General features: G+C 42.5%; 1 long non-coding RNA gene across 1 annotated transcript; it reads right to left on the bottom strand.

Moving 5' to 3' along the window:
• Nucleotides 1-3,719: 3,719 nt before the first annotated feature.
• LOC132381066 (uncharacterized) lies at nt 3,720-11,331 on the bottom strand. Its single transcript, XR_009507913.1, has 3 exons — nt 10,988-11,331; nt 10,145-10,252; nt 3,720-4,066 (listed from the first exon to the last, which is right to left on the bottom strand). It is a non-coding gene; the product is annotated as an uncharacterized LOC132381066 (long non-coding RNA).
• Between the last annotated feature and the right edge of the window lie 13,093 nt (nt 11,332-24,424).

Raw genomic sequence — 24,424 nt, 5'->3', positions numbered from 1 at the left:
TTAACAAACCTTCCTGATATTAGTCCCCCTCCATTTCAGCTGCAAACTGTCTCTTCTTCAGTGCTGAAGGGCCCCACCTTCCATGGAAGCGAGCTCAATGATCCAAAAATATTATGCTCACCCTCCTACACCAACTCCTTAGCCACATATTAAACTGTATAGCCTTTCTAGTTCTGGCCTCATTAGCGTGTGGCACAAGTAGTCCTCAGATAACACCCTGGGGGTTCTTCCTTTTAACTTAGCACCTAACTCCCTGAACTCCCTACGCAGAACCTCGTCACTCGTCATTGACACCAACATGGACCACAACCTCTGACTGTTCACCTGCACATTTAAGAATGCGGATGACTCGATCTGAGATATCCCCGACTCTGGCACCCGAGAGGCAACATACCATCTGGGAATCTCGTTCTTGCACACAGAGCCTCCTGTCTGTTTCCCTAACTAACGAATCTCCTATCACCACAGCGTCTCTCTTCTTCCCCCCCCACCCCCTTCCCTTCTCAGTCACAGAGGCAGACTCAGTGCCAGACACTGTGACTCTCCTCTGGTAGGTCATCCCCAGCCAGCAGCATGCAAAGTGATCTACTTGTTACTGAGGGGGATGGCCTTCCTGACTGTCCTGTGTCCTGCATCTTGGGTGTAACTACCTCTCTATATGTACTGTTTATCACCTCTTCAGCCTCCCAAATGATCCAGATTGCATCCAGTTCCAGATCCAACTCCTTAATGCAGTTTATTAGAAGCTGCGGCTGGCTGCACTTGCAGTTGTAGCGATCAGGGACACTGGAGGTCTCCCTGCCTTCCCACATCCCCGCAGCAGGAGCATTTCACTATCCTGCCTGGCATCTCCGCTGTCCGAGAGGAGCAGATATACAGCAGAGAAGGAAAAATCTTGAGCCTTTCTTTCCTTTGATTCTCTGAGTGAAGATTTTCTTTGATGCAGCCTTGAAGAGCTATAGCCTCAAGCTCACCATTCAGATGATATCCACCGTGACATTGGCTGCTGCACTTGCCCCCGCCTTCCTTTAATTTGCTCTTACTAATCAATCCCAGATGCTGATTGGTCATTGGTCAAAGCTCTATGACGTTGCCACAATTAGGCACTCAAGTGTCCTCAAAAATGAATGGAACCCCGTTTATTTTCTCAATCTTTTGTTCTTTGTCCCAAATAAGTGATAGCTTTGATTAACAAATGGCCCAGTTAATTGGAATCCATTGTATTTTCCACAGATTTCTGTTATCTGAGAAAGCTATCCGAATTATAATATTTCATGCTTTCAGTGCTGAGGACAGTTGATTGGCTCTGAAAGTTCTGGCCTCCTTTCTGTCAAATTGTCTGTCATGCACTGCTTTGTCTCTCAGTTGTCACTGTGCGCACCAAATAGATTTATCTTCTGCAAATCAAATAAGAGGCAAAGGTTGGAAATCTGAAATAAAAACATAAAATTCTGTAATTTTGGAAGTGGAAGAAGATAGTGTGTAAGAAATCACTTACCAGATGCTCAAGGAGGAAACTGTTCTTATAATGCTGAGTGTGCACTCTTCCCTAATGGCTGTAGTGTGAAAAGGCCACGTCCCAGATGGTGAGAGTCCTTAATGATTGATGTTGCTTGTTTGACGCAGTGCTTCTTGAAGATGTCCTCAATAGCAGGGAGGGTAGTGCCTGTGATGGAGATGAATGAGACTGCAACTCTCTGCAGCTCCTTGTGATCCTGTACATTGGAAGCTCCATACCAGGCTGGTCAGAGTGCGCTCCACTATAACAAGAGCCACGTTTGTTGGACTAATTTTCTACAACATTGACAAGATGTTCAATTGCCAAGTGAAAGCTTTATGTTGGCACTTTTGTGGCATTTTAAAGCATTTTCAAATTTCAAAAGTTCCAAGTAAAATTTATTATCAGAGCTACGTTTTCCTGTGGGCATACTTAGCCAATTTATAGAGCAGTAATTGTAAACAGGATCAGTGAACAACAACATATAAGTATAAGTATGCAAATATAAATAAATAGCAATAAATAACAGAAGCATGAAGTAACAAAATAAAGAGTCCTTAAAGTGAGACCATTGGTTGTGGGAATGCCAGAAATAAAATGAGTGTAGTTATCTTTTGCTCAAGAGCCTGATGGTTCAAGGGTAGCAACTGTTCTTGAACCTGATAGTGCGAGTCCTGAGGTATATGTACCTTCCACCTGATGGCAGCAGTGAGAAAAGGGCTTGGCCTGGGTGGTGAAAATGTTTGATGATGGATGCTGCTTTTCTACGGCAACGTTTCACATAGATGCACTCAACAGTTGGGAGGGATGCACTTGGCCAAATTCACTACCTTTAGGAGGATTTTCCCCTCAAGGGCATTGGTGTTCCCATATCAGGCTGTGACGCAGCCAGTCAACACACTTTCTATGATGTACCTATAGAAGTTTGTCAAGGCTTTGATGACAAGCTGAATATCCATAGACTTCTGAGAAAATATGGATCCAGAAGAAGAGGGGATAACCTGATTTAGAAATAACTGCTAACAGCAGGTGGCTAGTAAATAATGATATAATGGTAAAATAGCAAAATTAACCTTCCTATTCTTGAACTTTAATCCTAATCATTCATCACTATCCTAATTAGGATTAATTCAAATCCTACCTCAGCGCTGGAACACCATGGACCACCACTTACACTACCATGGACTTGTCTCTCACTGTGTTGTGCTTTTCACTAATATTTTACTTTCCACAGACTTTTTGCTGTTTTGTATAAATTATATATCATTTACCTTTTGTGTGTTGTCTGAATCTATGCACCTGTGATACTGCTGCAATTATGCTTTTCCTTTTACCTGTACTTTGCTATTGTTCGTTCGTTATGCGCCGTACTGTATGATGTGGACAGTCATGGTCCCTCCGTGATCATGATTGTTCTTGGCAAATTTTTCAGCAGAAGTAGCTTGCCATTGCCTTCTTCTGGGCAGTCTCTTTACAGGATGGGAGACCCCAGCCATTATCAATAGTCTTCAGAGATTGTCTGTGTGGTGTCGGTGGTCGCATAACCAAGACTTGTGATTAGCACCAGTTGCTTATACAACTATCCACCACCTACTCTCATGGTTTCTCATGACCCTGATCGGGGGTAGGGGGGCTAGGCAGGTGCTATACCTTGCCCAAGGGTGACATGCAGGCTAGTGGAGGGAATGAGCACCTTACACCTCCTTTGGTAGGGAAGTATCTCCAACCTCAATATAGTGAAATTAAATTGCAAATGATAATGAACACGCCCTTTTAGTTCATTCCAGGTACCAACTGCTGTCTGGGTGAAGAAGGTCCTCATCTAAATCTCTTCTTCTTACTCAAAACCTATGGTCTCTGGCTTTATCTAAACCCGAGATGGTGAAATGTTTCCTCTGATGTTCTAGCTGACTTGCTTCATGTGCTGAGATGAGGCAGAAACCAGAAGTATTTGCCTGCCAAATGCATGGGGAAAGACTCTAGGTCAGGTTTCCCCACCTGGGGTCCTCAGGCCCCTCAGTTAGCGGTAGGGTTCCATGGTATATAAGAGGTTCTGAATCCCACCTCCAGGCAAAGTCTTAAAGCAATGCTGTACAATTAACAGTTGTATTTCTAATCGTATATTTCCAAAACAAATTCAAAATGCTTTAATACTTAGAATTTAAAAAAATAGTTTTATAGTAGACAGCCGTCGATCCCAGGGGATCATAGGTTTGTGCGTCTGGTGGACTGTTGTCTCCTCTCCAGGGTGCATGCCTGGATGGGAAGATTCGAAGAACCGGCTGTTGCCCATGCAGTCGGTTCCCCCTCTCCACGTCACTGATGTAGTCCAAGGTAAGGGCAGGCGCCAGTGTCATCACAGAGGTCACCAGAGTGAAGTTGTAAACAACATCAAACTGCCTTAGGGACCCCGGCTCCGGATTTCTTCCTCGCAGTTTACTCCCGAAGCCTTTCCCATGGGTGTGTCTGGCCGCGAGGCAGCGGAGGTTTGAAATCAGGTTTGAAACCTTCTCCTGGGCTGGGGGAGGAGGCGGTTGCTGCTGTTCAAGTCTGACAAGCCCCACCTGCCTGAAAAAGTAGTTGTGAAACTGTGAATGTTTTAAAATCATCTCTAAGATGCTGGCCAGATCAAAAGTCAAATTTATTGTACACAGAAGAGAAAACATCCTTGTAGCGACATTAAATCAACATAGCATCAGATAAGTAGCATCCACAAAGAAGCTAAACTTAAATTATATAAGAAAGAACATAGTTAGAACAAAAAAAAAGACATGTCAAAATGGTTATAGTGTTTCTATACTGAGGCAATGATAAGTGTTCTTCAGGATGGTTCAAGGACTGAATGATTGAAGTGAAGTGGCTGTTCTCGAACCTGGTGATGTGGACTTCGGGCTTATGTTCTACCTGACTGATGGTAGCTGTGAGAAGAGGACATGACCCAGGTGGTAGGGATCTCTGACGAAAAACTCAAACTGCTACGGAATTTCTTGGAATGGTAGGGGCTGGAAAATCATTTAAAACAAGTTATTCTCTCAAACACAAAAAATATGTCCAGTTGTAATTATCTGCATTTTAAATAAACAAAGCATTGTTGGCAGCAATGTCAAGAGAAAGTAGACTGTTCATAAATTTTAATAACTGAGTCCGCACTTACCTAACCAGAGATGTCAGTTCTATGTGTTGAAACTAAGATGTTTCATTTGATTTGGCCTCAGAAATTACTCTAGCCCTTCCTGCTAAATAGTGACAGAAACATTTCTCGGTGGAGGCCAACTCAACTCAAGAATGAGGGAAGATAATGCTGCTTAAAGCACAGCGAGTCTGACATGCGGTATGGGTACTAGCATGTACTTGTTAATCTGTGCTGCACATTCAAAGAAATCGATCCAGGAGTACTTTCATTTTTCCTTTATATTCAAGGAACCTTCAAGATGAAGGTAAGAGTCATTTGTATTCAAGAGAGCTACTTAAAAAAAAGACTCTTTTTAAATTCAGATGTAGTCATCTGCACAGAGGTGGGCTTCATTTTCATTCTCCAAGGGCCCAAGAAGACTCCATTCATCAGAGATTGGACATCTCACAGTTCAGATTGCTTTCAATGAACAAACTGAACAATTGACTGAGAGATTGCTTTCTATATTTAACCGTCTCTTTTACTCATCGATAACCTCAGTCCCCCAGATGGGTCATCAGCCAGCACATTTCTGGTCATTCTTTCTCCACTTTGTACAATTTCTAAGCAGTTTGCTTTTATTTGGTGAAGCCCCTTCGAGTAATAAAGACTTTTTAAAAATTTCTGACTGGATAGCATCAGCTTGACCAAAAGTCATGGGCATAAAATCTACTCCACAACTTGAGAACAAAATCTTCTTCCCTCACCCCCCCCCCCCAATAGATTCATGGACTCATACAGTGAAGACTCAGGCCCTTCGGCCCACCATAACTATGCAGGCCATCAAGTACTCTTCCACTTCCTTATTGCTTGCATCTAGGGCAACAATGAGTGTCCTCCATCTCTGTCTCTCCATACTGAGCACACAGATACAGGAGGATTCTTCATTGCTGTTTCCCTAACAATTATTTTTTGACCAGTCAGAGTTGCTAGCCTTGAGCTGAACCCCTGAATCTAGAGGACCAGTGGACCACTGTTAGTCTGGTCTCTACCCTTTGGCCTGTTTGGCATGGGTGACCCTACCAAGAGTTAAAGCATAAGGCTCTGACTCTAATCGATATAGCTCTGCAGTTCATTAATGTATGCAAGGCTCCAAAGCCTACAACAAGATTGCACAAACACGAGGAAATCTGCAGATGCTGGAAATTCAAGCAACACACACAAAATGCTGGTGGAATGCAGCAGGCCAGGCAGCATCTATAGGGAAAAGCACAGTCGACATTTCGGGCTGAGACCTTTTGTCAGGACTGATGAAGGGTATCGGCCAGAAACGTCAACTGTACTTCTTCCTATAGATGCTGCCTGGCCTGCTGCATTCCACCAGCATTTTGTGTGTGTTACAAGATTGCAGTCCTCTTGGAGTTCATAGCCACTCTGATCCCATTTACCTATGGTGCTGAGTTAGAAGACACTTGGTGGATGCTCCTATTGGTCAATGAAGGAGTGTCTCAGTGTTGGAGAAGACATCAATTGCAGAGATAAAGCGTACTGTGGAGATCTAAAGGTTTCCACATAACCAGACTGAAAACAAGAAGAGAAGCCCTGGGGTAATATTCGTCACTTGGTCACCGCCACTGGAAACAGATTGTTTGAAATATCACACTAGAGGTTTCCCTTTATTACTATGGTGACTACACTCAGTGAATGTTACACTGAAGACAATCAGAGATCAAACCAGTGCTACAGAACTTAATAGTATCTTTTTCCCCCTGACAGATCGTGATGCAAGTCCAGGTTGCCAATACCTAGGGGAAACAGGAAAGGACATTTCTTCTACAACATGCCATAAGCAGAAACTAAAATTCCTCCCATTTCCAGATGCTCTCAGATAAGTACGAGATGTCAACCTTGTTACTCATCCACATTCACAGGACTGGAGACACAAATCAGGAGAAAAAAAATAATTGCCAAGTAATTGATCACTGTTCAGTACTGGTGAATGCATCTACGGTCACACTGAAGTCAAAAGAATGAATATCAGCAGCAGAATTCCAGGGATTGCAGACATTATATGGTGGGTTAGGGTAGAACTAGAATTAACACAAGGGTGTTTGGAGGTCAGCACTAATTTGATGGGCTGAATGGTCTATTTCCATGCTTTCTCTCTCTCTCTCTCTGGCTTGGTGTTGAATGCAGCTGACCTGGGATAAATTTCTATTCCAATAAATTTATTTTCCTTTTCATCTTTCATTTTAAAAAAAAATGTGTTTTTTTTTACAGAACTTCAGAATTAATGTCTAGTATTAATACTTTCTGGGTGGCGGGGTGGAGATATGTCTCTACCAGAGGAGGTGGATGTAACTCCTTCCCTCTACTAGCCTTCAGGTCACCCTTGGGCAAGCTGTGGCACCTGCTTAGCCCCCCCACCCCCTTGGAGACACTGAATCTCTTAAATTATTCCATCCACACCCTGGCAACATCATCCATGTATTGTGATGTCTCCTGAGGGAGATAAGCTATTAGATACCATCACAGAGTATGGATGTCAGATGAGATGAGAAGGTTCACTAGGCTAATTCCGGGGATGGGTGGGTTGATGTATGATGAGAGGTTGAGTAGATTGGGACTCTACTCATTGGAGTTCCGAAGAATGAGAGGCGATCTTATTGAAACATATAAGATTGTGAAAGGGCTTGATCGGGTGGATGCAGGGAGAATGTTCCCAATGATGGGTGAAACTAGGACTAGGGGGCATAATCTTAAAATAAGGGGATGCCGTTCCAGGACTGAGATGAGGAGAAATTTCTTCACTCAGAGGGTAGTGGGGCTGTGGAATTTACTGCCCCAGAGAGCTGTGGAAGCTACTACACTCAATAAATTCAAAACGGAGATAGACAGTTTCCTGGATAAAAATGGCATTAGGGGATACGGTGAGCGAGCAGGTAAGTGGACATGAGGCTAGGTTTAGATCAGCCATGTGATCTTCTGGACCAGTTTTCGATAGCCTGGATGGGTCAGAGAGGAATTTTCCAGATTCTTTCTCCTCAATTGGCAAATTGTTTTTTTTTCCCCGGGTGATCACATGGGTTTGGGCGGGATGAATAATAAAATAAAATGGGCGGCATGGTGCCCTGTTGGTTGGCACTGTTGCCTTGTGGGATTCGGTGAAAACTAGAGTTAAGATTGGATCAGCCATGATCTTGTTGAATGGCGGAGCAGGCTTGAGGGGCCGATTGGCCTACTCCTGCTCCTATCTCTTATGTCAGGGTGGAGATATGTCTCTTCCAAAGGAGGTATAAAGCACACCTTCCCTCCACAAGCCTCAGGTCACCTTTGGGCAAGGGATAGCATCTGTTTAACCCCTCAATCAGAGTCTCATGAAGCCATGGGAGCAAGTGGTGGATGGTCATATGAGTAGGTGATGCATGACACAAGCCCTGGTTATGCGGCCACTGACGCCAGGCAGACAATCTCTGAGGAGTATTGATAATGAGTGGAGTCACTCATCTTGTAAGGACACTGCCCAGAAGAAGGCAAACCACTTCTGCAGAAAAAATTGCCAGGAACTATCATGGTCACCATGATCACCCACATCATATAACGTGTCACATAGTGATGACGACGATTAATTCTTTGCCATATCATCTTGGGATGTCAGAATCTAAATGGTTATGAACTGCAGCCGAAGGTTACAAAAAATAATTTAATTTTATAATTGTTCCTCATAGCTGGGAATGTTTTCCAGTAAATTATTCCAACAGAAAAGTATGTAATGAAATGAGGAGTTGTAAGGACAGCAGGTTGAAACATTGATCAAAGGGTTTACTTCTAAACAATATTTCAAAGAAGCGATTTGTAAGGGAAGAATATTCAATCTGGAAGGTGCCATCACCAATGACAGAATGGCTATATTTTGTCAAAGTAAATAATAGAGAAAGAGAGAGATATTGAAGTGAGTGGAAAGCACAAATGATTGAAAGTCTGACTTCAGAAGGCAACTACCAGTCCTTGTCCTTCCTCCAGCTGAGAATAGATATAAAGAATATATACGGAGTGGATGTGGAGAGGATGTTTCCAATTGTGAGAAAGGCTAGGACCAGAGGGCACAAACTCAGAACAGAGTAACATCCCTTTAGAAAGGTCAAGTCAAAGTACATTTATTATCAAAGTATATATAGTATACTATGTACAAACTTGAGATTTGTCTCCTTGTAGCCATAAAACAAAGAAACCCAATAGAACCCATTAAAAAAAGAACATCAAATGCCCTATGTGCAGAAAAAAAGCACAATCATGCAAACAACTGAAATTCACGAAAGAGTCACAAAGCCTCTCGATTCAACCCATTAGTTGCAGGCTACAGCCTCAGTTCAGCACAGAGATGAGTAAACCTCGCAGGCAGCGAGCTTAATTGGCCCATCCCTCATCTACAGCCCCAACACTCTGACCTTTTCGAGTTAGTCCAGCACTTAAATCACCTAAACCTTGGGTTGCTTCTCACTCTCAGACCTGGGCCCTGTCACTTTGATATGCTCTCAGGCCCAGACACTGCTGCCTTGATTTGGCCCATACCCAATTATTCCAATTCAGCCTGGCACTTAAATCAATCAATCCGCTGGTTGTTCCTCACTTCTTGGCCCAGGCCTCACTGCCTCGACTCTGCTCATCTCGTCTCGGTTCTGCTGCTTTGAATTGGCTCCAAGTTCACTCCAACAATGCCCATACACTCTCCGTTCACTCTCCTCACTCTCAGTTCCAGGCTCCACTTCCTCGATTTGGCCTGTGCACGCCATGCTGCTACTGACCCAACAGAGATGAGGAGGGATTTCTTCAGCCAGAGTGTAAATAATCTGTGGAATCCATTACCACAGACAGCTGTGCAGGTCAAGTCATTGGGTGTAGTTAAAGCAGAGGTTGATAGATTCTTGATTAGAAGAATGTCAAAGTTTTATGAGGAGAAAGCAGGGAAATGGGATTGAAAGGGATAATAAATCAGCCATGATGGAATGGCAGAGCAGACCCGATGGGCCGAATAGCCTAAGTCTGCTCCTTTGTCTTATGGCCTTGTGATCTTATAACAGGCACATTAGAGCAGAAAAGTGCATTTAGCTTTAAAGTGGACGTATAAAAAGGCAAAAATTATGAGATATAATAAATTAAAGCTGTGATCAGGCTCCCTGTAATAAATGTAGCTCCAGACCTCAGAAAACAAAAGGAAGGTATTCTTGATAAATTTTCTTGAAAAGGCCACTCCTGTGAGGCAATAATAAATAAAGTGAAAACGGCAGGGGAATGACTTATTATGTGTCAAATAGCAAAAAAAAAATCTGTGTAGGGGAATAAAGGATCACTTTCCACTTTGTTATTGGAAGGCAAACAGAAATATCTGAGATTACCTGCCTGCAATACCATTCCAATTTCTGTGTAGCTTCTTTCAGTAATTACTTCCTTCCCTAGGTAAATCTGGTGATGACAATACAGTCTCACACACAGAGCCGAAAACCCGACTATATTTGAGGTCAAACAGGAGTAACCTTGTTCCGAAGCGGCAATTCCAGGATTCTGCGTCATTGAGTGATCATAGGGGCTCTGGAGAAACATTCCGATTGCTCTACCATCTGACGTGAATGATCCCATGTCAGCTTTTAAAGGAAAGAAAGAAAATCATTATCTTTTCCAACAATCTAAAATGATTGATGAGTCATGTGCCTATTTATGCATCTCCCCACCTCCCCGTTCTAATTTCTAATAACTTCACGGTCTCCCCTTATGCTCTCAGCTCCCAATTCTCCTTCCTGCAGGTGGATCAAGCTACATCTGCAGTTATGCTCCACACTTAAAATGCACACTCTAAGGCATTCATTTAAAACAAACGAAAAGCAATGAACATTTTTCATCCTGGCCCATTCCTGAGTTGGGCTCACAATGAATTAAAAGCCCCGGGTACTAAAGAAGTCTTTGCTTACCAACGTTTCAACATGCAAGCTTCTTAAACAACCACCACAAGACAATGAATTGACCCTAACTTATTATTAGCAGTGATTGGTTGCTTCTTGTATCACAGCGGCTGCTATATTTGTGCAGTTCTGTTTTGTGTTCACAGCTGGCTGCTGAGTCCAAGTTGTGAGTAACATAGGCGTCCATAATAAGGACATGAAATCAGTGCTGGATCTGGAAGCGGAGCCACTGCTATTGCTTCTTAGTCCAGCTGCGATTACTACCGCTCAGCGTCTCTCCTCCAGGTTCTCGTGAGCGGTTCTAACCAAGGCTCACCAGCCACTCTGGTACAAGCCCAGCGCGTGCAATGTTGGCTTTCGTGCAGCCTTTGAACCCGTTACAGAGCCTGCCTTGATTCCAGCAGCCCAGGGAGAACTCACCGTATAGTAGCTGCTTGGGGATTTGGCAATCCCTCATGCGTATGTGCAGTTACAATCATGGTCTCCATGTGCATGGGCCCTGCCCTGTTGAGGACCTCCAGATCGTGACTCAGTCCTGCAAATGGACAACAAAGATCGGCCTTATAGTATGCATATGAATCAGAATCAGGTTTAACAACACCGGCATATGTCGTGAAATTTGTTAGCTTTGAGGCAGCAGTACAATGCAGTACATGATAATTATATATTTTTTAAAAACCTGAATTACCGTAAGTAAATATATGTATATCAAGGAGCTGCAAAAACCCCCCAGAAATAAACAGTAGTGTTGGAGCAACATCATAGGTTCAACATCCATTTAGGAATTGGATGGCAGAGGGGAAGAAGCTGTTACTGAATTGTTGAGTGTGTGCCTTCAGACTTCTGTACCTCCTTCCTGATGGTAATAGTGAGAAGAAGGCATGTCCTGGATGGTAGCAGTCCTTAAAGATTCAAGATTTAAGTACATTTATTATACAATCTTGAGATTTGTTTGCTCACAGGTAGCCAAAAGACAAAGAACCCAAAAGAACCCAATTTAAAGAAGAAAAAAAGAATAAAAATAAAAGACCAACACTCAATGAGCAAGAGAAAGAAATTAAACAATAGACAATAGGTGCAGAAGTAGACCATTCGGCCCCTCGAGTCTGCACCACCATTCTGAGATCATGGCTGATCATTCACTATCAATACCCAGTCCCTGCCTTGTCCCCATATCCCTTGATTCCCCTATCCATCAGATATCTATCTAGCTCCTTCTTGAAAGCATCCAGAGAATTGGCCTCCACCGTCTTCCGAGGCAGTGCATTCCACACCTCCACAACTCTCTGGGAGAAGAAGCTCTTCCTTAACTCTGTTTTAAATAACTGACCTCTTATTCTCAATCCATGCCCTCTGGTACTGGACTCTCCCAACATCTGGAACATATTTCCTGCCTCAATCCCATCAAATCCTTTAATTATCTTAAACATTTCAATCAGATCCCCTCTCAATCTCCTCAATTCCAGCGTGTACAAGCCCAATCTCTCCAATCTCTCTGCGTAAGACAGCCCTGCCATCCCAGGAATCAACCTAGTGAATCTACGCTGCACTTCCTCAATTGCCAGAATGTCCTTCCTTAAACCTGGAGACCAAAACTGTACACAATATTCCAGGTGTGGTCTCACCAGGGCCCTGTACAAATGCAAAAGGACATCCTTGCTCTTGTACTCAATTCCCCTTGTAACAAAAGCCAACATTCCATTTGCCCTCTTCACTGCCTGTTGCACTTGCTCATTCACCTTCATTGACTGGTGAACTAGGACTCCTAGGTCTCTTTGCATTTCTCCCTTACCTAACTCTACACCATTCAGACAATACTCTGCCCTCTTGTTCCTGCTTCCAAAGTGGATAACTTCACATTTATTCACATTGAATGACATCTGCCAAGTATCTGCCCACTCACCCAGCCTATCCAAGTCTCCCTGTATTCTCCTAACGTCCTCTTCGCATGTCACACTGCCACCCAGTTTAGTATCGTCAGCAAACTTGCTGATATAGTTTTCAATGCCCTCATCTAAATTGTTGACATAAATCGTAAAGAGCTGTGGTCCCAATACAGAGCCCTGTGGTACCCCACTAGTCACCTCCAGCCAGTCCGAGAAACACCCATTCACTGCTACCCTTTGCTTTCTATCTGCCAACCAGTTTTCTATCCATGTTGAAACCCTGCCCCCAATGCCATGAGCTCTGATTTTACTCACCAATCTCCTATGTGGCACCTTATCGAATGCCTTCTGAAAATCTAGGTACACAACATCCACTGGCTTACCCTCGTCTAACATCCTTGTTACACACTCAAAAAACTCCAATAGATTAGTCAAGCATGATTTGCCCTTGGTAAATCCATGCTGGCTCGGCCTAATCCTATTTCTGCCATCAAGATGTGCCACTATTTCGTCCTTAATAATGGACTCAAGCATCTTCCCCACGACTGATGTTAGGCTAACAGGGCGATAGTTCTCCGTTTTCTCCTTCCCTCCCTTCTTGAAAAGTGGGATAACATTAGCCACTCTCCAATCTTCAGGAACTGATCCTGAATCTAAGGAACTTTGGAAAATGATTACCAATGCATCCGCAATTTCCTGAGCCACCTCTTTTAGAACCCTCGGATGCAGACCATTTGGACCCAGGGATTTATTAGCCTTCAGTCCTACCAGTCTACTCATCCATCACAGTTTCTTTCCTAATGTCAATCTGTCTCAATTCCTCTGATATCTTATGACCCTGGCCCATCCATACATCTGGGAGATTGCTTGTGTCCTCCCTGGTGAAGACAGATCTAAAGTACGCATTAAATTCTGTTGCCATTTCCCTGTTTCCCATAACAATTTCTCCCAATTCATTCTTCAAGGGGCCAACATTGTTCTTAACTATCTTCTTTCTCTTCACATAGCTAAAAAAGTTTTTACTATCCCCTTTTATATTCCTGGCTAGACTGAGCTCATACCTGATTTTTTCTCTCCGTATTGCTTTTTTAGTTAAGATCTGCTGTTCCTTAAAACTTTCCCAATCACCTGTATTCCCACTCATCTTAGCCGTGTCATACTTCTTTTTCTTTAATGCTATACAATCTCTGACTTCCTTTGTCAACCACTGTGGCCCCTTCCCCCTCTTTGAATCCTTCCTTCTCATTGGAATGAACTGCTTTTGCATCTTTTGTATTATGCCCAAGAATATCTGCCACTGCTGATCCACTGTCTTTCCTGTCAGGGCATCCGCCCATTTAACTTTGGCCAGCTCTTCCCTCATGGCTCTGTAGTCTCCTTTATTTAATTGCAACACTGACACCTCTGATCTGCCCTTATCCCTCTCAAATTGTAGATAAAAACTTATCATGTTACGATCACTACTTCCTAATGGCTCCTTTACTTCAAGATCACTTATCAATTCCTGTTCGTTACACATCACCAAGTCCAAAATAGCCTCGTTCCTGGTTGGCTCAAGCACAAGCTGTTCCAAAAATACATCCCTTAGACACTCCACAAACTCCCTATCCTGGGGTCCAGCACCTACCTGATTCTCCCAGTTCACTTGCATGCTGAAATCTCCCATAACGACTGCATTACCTTTAGCACATGCCAATGTTAACTCCCTAATCAACTTGTACCCAATATCCACGCTACTGTTTGGGGGCCTGTACACAACACCCATTAGGGTCTTTTTACCCTTACTGTTCCTCAGGTCAATCCACACAGACTCTACTTCCCCTGTTCCTAAGTCACCCCTTGCTAAGGACTGAATCTCATTCCTCACCAACAGGGCCACCCCACCCCCTCTTCCCATATTTCTGTCTCTACGATAGCACGTATACCCTGGTACACTCAATTCCCAGGCCTGATCCCCTTGCAGCCATGTCTCCGTTATCCCAACAATATCATAGTTCCCCATTTTCATCTGAGCTTCAAGCTCATCTGTCTTATTTCTGACACTACATGCATTCAAGTATAGAATTCTTAGCCCATTCCTCCTCTCTTTGCTTAAAACACTGTCTACTGTACCTAACCCAGCTCCTTGAACTTCCATCGGGCTAATTGCACCCTGAATTTTGATGACCTTCTCAAGATCACCCAAACCTTCTACACATTTAACCCCATGCTCCTTCTGACCAACCCTCTGGATCTGGATCCCTGCCCCCTGCACATCTAGTTTAACCCCCCCCCACCCCCCCCCCCCCCCCGAGCAGCACTGGCAAACACTCCTGCAAGAATGTTAGTACCCCTCCGGTTCAGATGTAGACCGTCCCTTCGAAACAGATCCCAATGTCCCTGGAACAAAGAACAATTATCCAAAAACCTGAACCCTTCCTTCCTGCACCATGCTCTCAGCCTCGTATTAATGTGCATAATCATTCTATTCTTCGCCTCACTCGCACGTGGCACAGGTAGCAATCCCGAGATTGTCACCCTGGAGGTCCTGCCTTTCAGCTTCACTCCTAACTCCCTGAACTCTCTAAGCAGGACCCCCTCACTCACCTTACCTACATTATTGGTCCCTACATGGACCACTACATCTGGGTTCATGCCCTCACTCTCAAGAATAGCCTGCACCCGATCTGAGATGTCCCGGACCCTGGCACCATGGAGGCAACATACCATCCGAGACTCCCGATCTGCCCCACAAAATCTCCTATCTGCCCCCCTAACTATAGAATCCCCTAAAACTATCGCTCTCTTCTCTTCCCTCCTCCCCTTTCTGGTTGAGTCATGCGAACAAGAAAAGCGAGCAACAGCATTCTGTACCAAAAATGAGTCCTCTGATCTGAACCCCAGTGCAGCTTGGAGTAGGCCCGAAGCCTTGCTTTTCAGTTCATCATATTAGTGGGCATGGAACACAGCAGCCAGGGCAGTCTTCATAGCCTCAGTGCCATGGAGATGACCAACACAAAAATACAAAAATACCAATACCAATACAAAGATCAGTTTTTGTCTCAATTGACAGCCTGTCTTTTCAGTTTATCTGGGCCAGCGTTTAAACTGACCCAACGATGGAACAGCGAAAGGCTCCCTGGAGGGAAGAGTGAACATCATGAAGAGCCAGCAGTCTCGGCTCTTACCTCCAATCCAGGCTGGCTTTTAAATTGCCTAAACTGCAATGTACCTCGCAGTAGGACCAGGCACCGCTGCTACAAAAAGCCCTTTGTCTAGTCCGGGACTAGGATCTGTCCTGGCTCTAGCAAGTAAGTGTCGTTACATTGAAATGCATGGCAGCACCTCTACCTTCTTGGAAGTTCGCGAAGATTTGATATGTCTTCTGAAACTTTAACAAACTTCTAAAGATGTCCTTGACACTACGGAGGCTAGTACCGATGATGGAGCTGACTTATTTTACAACTTTCTGTATATGGAATCCCTCTAGCATTTTGAGATGTCTTCTGTATACGGTCCAGGTTTCACATCCATGCTGATGACAACTGTATCGTAGACATTTAGTTTTGTGGACAGGCGGATATTGTGCTAGTTCTGCCAACTGAGGCTCTGGCTGGCCTTGCAAATCCTGGTGCAGGTTTCTCTGTCTCGTGAGCCATCTCTACAAATAACATTGCGGAGACACCTGAATTCTTCCACCGTCCTCAGTCTCGTTCCCTCGATAGTGATAGATGGAGTGGTAGCGGCTGACCCAGGAGCAGGTTGAGATAGGACTTCTAGGACTTCTGTCTTGCTTTTGCTGCAGATGATCTCGTCATTCATAGAAGTATGCCTTTATTAATTGATTCAGTCATGATTCAATGGTGCTCAGACTCTCACTGGTTGGATCATTTCAGAGCATCTGTCTGCGCTGCAGCTAGTAAGTGTCGTTACAATGAATTACAGGGCATTAAGTGTTGTTACAATGTATTACATGGTAGTGCTTCTACTTCCTTGGAAGCTTGCAAAGATTTGGCATGTCATCTAGAACTTTGACAAACTCCTATAGATGCACGGTGGAGAGAAAACTGACTGGTTGCTTCATGGCCTGGTATGGAAACACCAATGCTCATGAATGGAAAAGCCTACAAAAAGCAGTGGGTGCAGCCCGTAGTAAAGCCCTGCCCCCCATTTAGCACATATACAAGGAGCACTCTGACAGCAGAGTAGCATCCATCATAAATGACCCCCACCATCCAGGTCATGCTCTCTTCTCACTGCTGCCACCAGGAAGGAAGGACAGGAGCCTTAGTTCCCACACCACCAGGTTCAGGAACAGTTATTACCCCTCAACCATCAGGATCCTGAACAAGAGTTCAACTCACGCCAACGTTGAACTGGTTCCTATCCTAAGGACTCACTTTCTACAGCTCATGTTCTCAATATTATTTATTTTTTGCATTTGCACAATTTGTTGTCTTTTGCACATATTTTCTTGTTTGTGTTTGTGTGCAGCCTTTCACCGATTTTATCATGTTTTGTTGTGCTTACTGTGAACACCTGCAAGAAAATGAATCTTGGGGTAGTATACATTGATAATAAAGTCACTTTGAACTTTTATCCCTTCTTGTGACTCTCAGTCCAAAATCAACAAGCTAATCACCTCAGCTCTTTCAGAAAAGCTCTTATTTTTCTTTCCAGGGACTCCTTGATACCCTTCCCTCATTCCCCAAGCCGACTCATTACCTATGGTGTGAATGGCTGTGTTCCCCTCACACAGAGAGGAGATGTAATCTTAGCCCCAGATAACAGGGAAAAGAAAATGAAAGTCCAAACTACATTTATTATCAAAATACATATATGTCACTGTATACTACGCTGTATTTTATTTTCTTACAGGCATTTATGTTAGAACTAAGAAATGCAATAGTATCACTGACAAACTACACATGAAGACTGAAAAAGGAGCAAAAGGAGGCAAACTGTGCAAATACATAACAATTAGATAGTTAACTAGATGCATAAATAAATAATACTGTAAACATGAGTTCCTTGACGGTGTCTGTTGGTTGTGAAATCAAAGTGAAGTTCGAAGTGTCGAAGTGAAGTTATCTGCACTGATTCAGAAGCCTGATAGATGAAGTGTAAAGGAGTTCACAAACTTGTTGGTGTGGGACCTAAGGTTCCTGTACCTCCATTCTGATGGCAGCCACGAGATGAGAGCATGAGTTGCATGGTGGGAGTCTTTGATGATGGATGAGGCTTTCTGCTGGCCATGCTCTTTGTAGATCAGTTTGTTGGTAGGGAGATGTCTTCCTCTGTTGAACTGGGCTGTTTTAATTAATTTTGTAGACTTTTCTGTTCTTGAGCCTTGATATTTCCATACTAGACTGTGATACTTATTTATGATGAAGTAACACCAACGTAATTATATTGTAGTTATGTCGTTATTGGGGAGCTTGATGTCAAAGTCCAGGAATTTACCCATTAATTAGCTACAGAAAACTCGTGGCAGTAATATTTTTGATCATCCATTTTGATAATTAATGACAAGATAATTATAAGTCTCTAAGTCACAGGGAGTAAAGTACATAAGCTTGCATCCAAAACCAGTGTGTGGATATTATTGAGGACCCGTGCAATGGTCGCATGACATGGTTCAGTAGTCTAACGATGATTGTAACACCTTTACAGCACTGACTGTAAGATGGGGGTTCAGTTCCCATGCTGCTTGTAAGGAGTTTGTACAATTTGCCTGTGACCAAGCTGGTTTCCGCCAGGTGCTCTGGTTTCCTCCCACATTCCAAAGACATATGGGTTAGGTTATGCTATGTTGGTGCCGGAAGCATGTCAATATTTGCATGCTGCCCAGCACAGATTTTGTTCATTTGATCGGATGCAAATGATGCATTTCTCTACATGTTTACATGTCCATGTGCCAATATAACTAATCTTTTAATCTCTCTTTTTAAATTGGCAAATCCAAGCTTGTTCAAAGCGTAAATCAGCAGTTGTGTATTCACTGTTTCAGTAATAATTGAGTAATCTTGCAAATATGTTGTTGTTTAAGTATTCTTTGTTTAAATGATTCATTATGGGTGATATGTGAAAATACATGTATATATCATGAAGCTACGATGTAATACGGATATGACTTGCTTAAAATAAACACAAAATTAGGCTTGTATATGAGACTGCTGTGTCTTTCTTTAATTAGTTTAATGTTTTGGAGTTCCAAAAAATAACAGTGGCAACAAAGTATCTTTAAAGTCAACCCGAGATGACTGTTGAAGTGCAGCAAGAGACATTCAAGTTAAACAAAAGAGCAGAAAAGCCCATTTTTTTCCCTTGGAGCAGCATGCTTTCTTCACAAAAGGAAAGAAGATTGAGTAAAAACCAGGTAGAAAACAGGGAAATTGCAGGTTCATAAACAATGAGTACTGGGTGATAATAATCATTAAAAAGAGGAGAAATGGCTGGTTACAATGGAAAGACTGATGCATTTGATGACACAAAAGATAACAGGATTTTGTACACTGAGTGGATAGAGCACATTTTAAAGCAAATGGAATTGCCAACAAGAGGTGACTGCCACTGTTGCTGAGCACTTTGGATTTAATGGCATATAGTTTGCTTAGGAGTTTGACTGCTCCAACCTAACCAGCCAAAATTAGCTTTGCTGAATTTGTGAAAATGCAGGACCATTTAGAACTGAAGCTATTGTTGATTCAGAATGCTTTAGGTTTCATAAGCAGAATCAAAAGGGAGGGGAGTCCATTCCAGCATATGTGGCTGGATAACAGAGGTCACCTGAGCATTGTCAGTTCGGTAATGGGCTCAATAATGCACCGAGAGATCATTTAGTTTGTGGAATCTTACAAGAAAGCATTCAAAAACAGCTCCTAATGGAAATGGAACTTGCATTTAAAAGAGCAATTGAAATAACTATATCAATGGAAACAGCAGAGAGTGATGTAGTTGGGTTGCAGTCAGGAAAGAAAGTGAACATGAACAAAATCACAACATCTAAAGAGAAACCTCCTGGCTGAAGAAATGTTGTTACTGTTGTAGCAGGGGCTCACATACAACAGGTCAATGCAGATTTAAAGGTGAAACTTGCCGAAAATGCAACAACGTAGGACACATACAAAGAGAACATTGGCCAGACAAAAATAAATGGACTGCACAGAGACAAGAAACAGATAAAAAGTCAAGTTGCACTTTCAAAAGAGCACTAAACTGCACACTGTTGAAAAATCTGGTTATACAGGTCTGAGTAGCCTTGAGACATACAATGTAAAAGCTAGCAAGAAACAAGCAATCTGGCTTGCACCAGAAGTGAATGGCAAATTTATTCAAATGGAATTGGACATTGGCTTGGCTGTTCCAGTCTTTTCACAAAAAGAGTTTGAACAGCACTTCAAACATGCTGAAATGAAGCTCACAGATAACCAACTAAGAACTTATTGTAATGAGAGAGCTATGGATGGTGGTGAGCCCAAGTGCAGAGTGGGGTCTAGAATTAACTGGGTTTTGAAATAACCAAGATGATACAAACAATTCCAAAGACAAAATCACAAACAAAATAATGAGAAGCATAGATAGAATGGATAGAGAATATCTGTTTCCCTGGGTTGAAATGTCTAATATCAGAGGGCATGCATTAAAGGTAAGAAGGGGTAGTTTCAAGGGGGATGTGAGGGGTAAGATTTTTTATACTGTACATGGAATGCACTACCTGGTATGGTAGCAGAGGCTTTTAAGAGATGCTTGGATAGGCAAATGATGCAAGGAAGATGGAGAGAACTAGTCATGAGGCAGGTAGGAGGGATTGGAGTTTGGGTGTTTTTGATCGGATTTTTAGTTGGTTCGGCCCAGCATTGTGGGCCAAGTGGCCTGTTTCTGTGCTGTATTCTTCTATGTTCTAGCACTAGAAATGGATTGAGCACTGAGTGCTCAGCACAAAACCCCTAAGTACAGACTTTTCTTGATGGAATAGGGCAGACAATAATTGACAGTCTGAGTCTTAAAGGGACAGTGGCAGCTCATCATGCTCTGGGGAATTGACGCACCAAATCTTGGATGCCTACCGCTGCTCAGTCAGTGCCATGACACTGAATGAAAAGGTAACATTTGTGGGAATGGGATTTATAACTATGGAATACAACAGCCAACAAGCCATATTGGGTTTGTGTGTGGTAAAAATAGAAGGGCCAGCTTTGTGGGGTCATAAGTGGCTGAGGCAACACCAACGTGATTGGAGATCCATCTGCCATTTGCATGCCACATGCCCTGTAATAGAGTCAATTGAAAGCAAATCAAGAATGGTACTGGATGATGCCACAACAGTCCCCATGCTGTACACCCTGAACTGTTGCCCAACAGAAGACAGATGTCCAACGCTGTCAAAACCACTTCCTGCAGTCACACAATCAACTCCGACAAGCACCATGGAGGAGGCTCCAGAACTGGAGATGGTTTCGCAGCCATGGGTCTCACCTGCAAAGCAGAATGATCCCCCCTTGTCCGGAAAGACGTGATCCCACAAGAGTAAGAAAGCTTCCAAAACCATAAAACCTTTAGTCCTAAATGGGATCATTTAGAATTTACTATGCTGTGGATATCTGTATATAGTAGTTGTATTGTATAGTATACTGTGTATATAGTTGAGATGCATTCTATATTGAGTTGGAATTTATAGCTAAGCAGGGAAGAAATATGTCAGAAATAATTGAGTAATCTTGTACATATGTTGTTGATTAAGCATTCTTTGTTTAAATAGTTATATGCATAGTTATATGTGTTATATGCAAAAATAAGTGAATTGCATCGGTCTTGACACTACCTCCCACGTAATACATACGTGCCTCGCTTAGCGTAAACATGAAGTTAGACTCACATTTTGGACTCCTGGTTTTTTCTTTTAATTAATTTAATGTTTTGGAGTTACAAAACATAAAAGCAGCAAACCTCTCCAGCTGTAAAAGATTGAAGTCTCTTGATAATATTTAATTTTATGATCTATTTACTGCTGAATGCAACATGATGTGATGTCAGACAATTGCACTTTTTTCCATAGTGGTTGGCAAAGAGAGATGAGAACCCCTGTTTTTTATTCTATACAAAAAATTTCCAAACCTTTGATGCTTATTCTCATATTGGATTTCTCATCACAAGACTTAATATTACTCCTTTCAGCGACAAGGACTGTACATTTTAAAAAAACAATTATTTCCATTTGATATTTCTTTATAGATTATTTATTTATATGCACTTATCTTCAATAGCCTTGTTCCTGGAATTCATACTGTTAGCATCACTGGCAATAATGAACGAGAAAAAGACCATAATTTTAAGAAATGCCAAAAACAATTTTCTCTACAAGCCCGAATCAATAATCTTAGGGACAAAGCAATGCTAAAGAGGGAAAATACACATCTTGCTAGTCTTACTGTATAGGTCCACTATGAACATTGGAATATTTCACTTTGAAATGCTTGCACTCTATACCCAGACAGCAGTTAAGGGCTTGAATACCCTGACAACACAAGTTACGAAATAAAACAAAGTCAACAGTATTTCAGTGAGTTGTACTCATAAAGTCATGGATTCAATTTCTCCTCTGGGATCTCAAGTACAGACCTCTATGCTGACATTTCACAACAGGGTGCTACAAATCTGGAGAATCTGTCTTTCAGGTAAGATACTAAAGTGAGGTCCTTCCTGCTCTCTCAGATGATAAGGCAAATACAATTAGAGTATTTCACAGAAGTCCAAGAGTGTACCTCAATCAACAATGCTAAAAATCTCCAGCAACTGGTGATTACCCTCATCATTCAGGGTATGTTCTCTTATCGCAGCTGCCTTTGGGAAGGAGGTACTCTAGGCCCCACAACACCAGGTTCAGGGAGTTGTTACCATTTAACCATCAGGCTCCCGAACTGGCATGGATAAGTTCACTCACCTCAACATTGAATTGATTCCACAATCTATGGACCCACTTTCAAGGACTCTACAACTCATGGTCTCAGTATTATGGATTTATTTATTAATATTATTATTATTTGATTTTATTTGTATTTGCACAGTTTGTCTTCTTTTTCCAATTGATTGTGTGACGGTCTTGGTGTGTAGCTTTTCATTGACCCTAGAGTATTTCTTGTTCTACTGTAATGCCTGCAAGAAAATAGATCTCAGGATGGTATATGGGGACACGTAAGTACTTTGATAATATATTATTTATCAAAGTCCTGCCGAAGAGTTTTGGCCTGAAACGTCGACTGTATTTTTTTCCATAAATGCTGCCTGGCCTGCTGAGTTCCTCCAGCAGTTTCTGTGTGTACTTCAGATTTCCAGCATCTGCAGATTTCCACTTGTCTGTAAGATATTATTTACTTTGAATTTTATACTACAGTGGTCATTTGTGGAAATGTGCTATTCATATACTGTACATCTTCTATTTCAAAAGCGTTAAGATGTGTTAAGAGTGCAGAAAACAATTACAAGGATGTTGCCAGGACTCAAGGGAATGAATTATGGGGAGGTTTGAACAGGCTGGAACTTCATTCATAAGAACGTAGGAGAATGGGGTGACCTTACAGAGGTGCATAAAACCATAGGGGATATAAATAGGGTGAATTCCCATAGTTTTTATTCCCCAGGGTGGGGGAATTAAGAACTAGAAGGCATAGGTTTAAAATGAGAGGGGAGAGGTTTAGTGGGAACTTGAGGGGCATCAGGGGAAGTGATTTAGGTAAGCATATTAACAGCAAATAAGTGGATAGGAAGATTTTAGAGAGATATGGGTTACATGCAGGCAAATGCAACTAGCTTAGATGGGCATTGTGGCCAGCAGAGACCAGTTGGGCCAAAGGGCCTGCTTCCATATTGTATTACTCTATGTTTGTTCATTATGTGCTGTGTCGAATAATATCATCACTATGTGCCATGTTGTATGATGTGGGTGATCATAGTCTTTTCATGACCACGATTGTTCTTGGCAAACTTTTCTACAGAAGTGGTTTGTCATTTCCTTCTTCTGGGCAGTGTCTTTACAAACAGGTGACCCCAGCCAATATCAATACTCTTCAGAGATTGTCTGCCTGGCGTCAGTGGTCACATAACCAGCATCTGTGATATGCACTAGCTGCTCACACAACCATCCACCACCTGCTCCCACAGCTTCACATGATCCCTACTGAGGGGCTAAACAGATGTTACCCCTTGCCCAAAGGTGACCTGCAGGCTAATGGAGGGAAGGTGTGCCTTATACCTCCTTTGGTAGGGACATATCTCCACCCTGACAACCATATTCTGTAGTGGTATCTAATAGGATATCTCCCTCAGGAGATATCACAATACATGGATGATGTTGCCAGGGTGTGGATGGAATAACTTAAGGGATTCAGTGTCTACAAGTTTTTCTACAGATATTACAAATGGCTCCTGGGAAAGGTGTAGCTCTTGGTTGGAATGTTCAAGATTCAAGATTGTTTAATGTTATTTCCAGTACGCAAGTGTAGAGGAGAACAAAGTAATCGTTACTTCGGATCCAATGCAGCACAAAACAATACTGTAAGGTAGAGAACACCACAATAAAAAATCACAATACATATAAATACATAAGATAGTTTATGTAGAATGGTTGTATGTCTGTAAAGTGCTACTAAGCTCAGGAATGTCTGTACATAAGATGACTCTGACAAGAAATGATAAAGTAGTGATTGTGGGGGGTATGGAGGTATGAGTTAATGGCTGGAGATGTTGATCAGCCTTACTGCTTTGGGAAAGTAAATGTTTTGGGGTCTGCTGGTCCTGGCATGTATGCTAAGTATCCTTTTCACTAACGTTTAGTCCTTAAGCAGGGTGGGTGGAGATCCTTCATCAGGCTACTGTCCCTTTTCTAGCACCTATTGGTATATATGTCCTTGATGGGTAGGCTGTCATTCTTCTCTTCAAGATGGTTACAGCTGAGGTAGAACTCATTAGCACTAAGGCACTTGGCATGGTCCTG

The sequence above is a fragment of the Hypanus sabinus genome, chromosome 25 (genome assembly GCF_030144855.1).
Source record: "Hypanus sabinus isolate sHypSab1 chromosome 25, sHypSab1.hap1, whole genome shotgun sequence".
NCBI classification, from domain to species: domain Eukaryota; kingdom Metazoa; phylum Chordata; class Chondrichthyes; order Myliobatiformes; family Dasyatidae; genus Hypanus; species Hypanus sabinus.
This window is presented reverse-complemented; position numbering and strand designations above follow the sequence as displayed.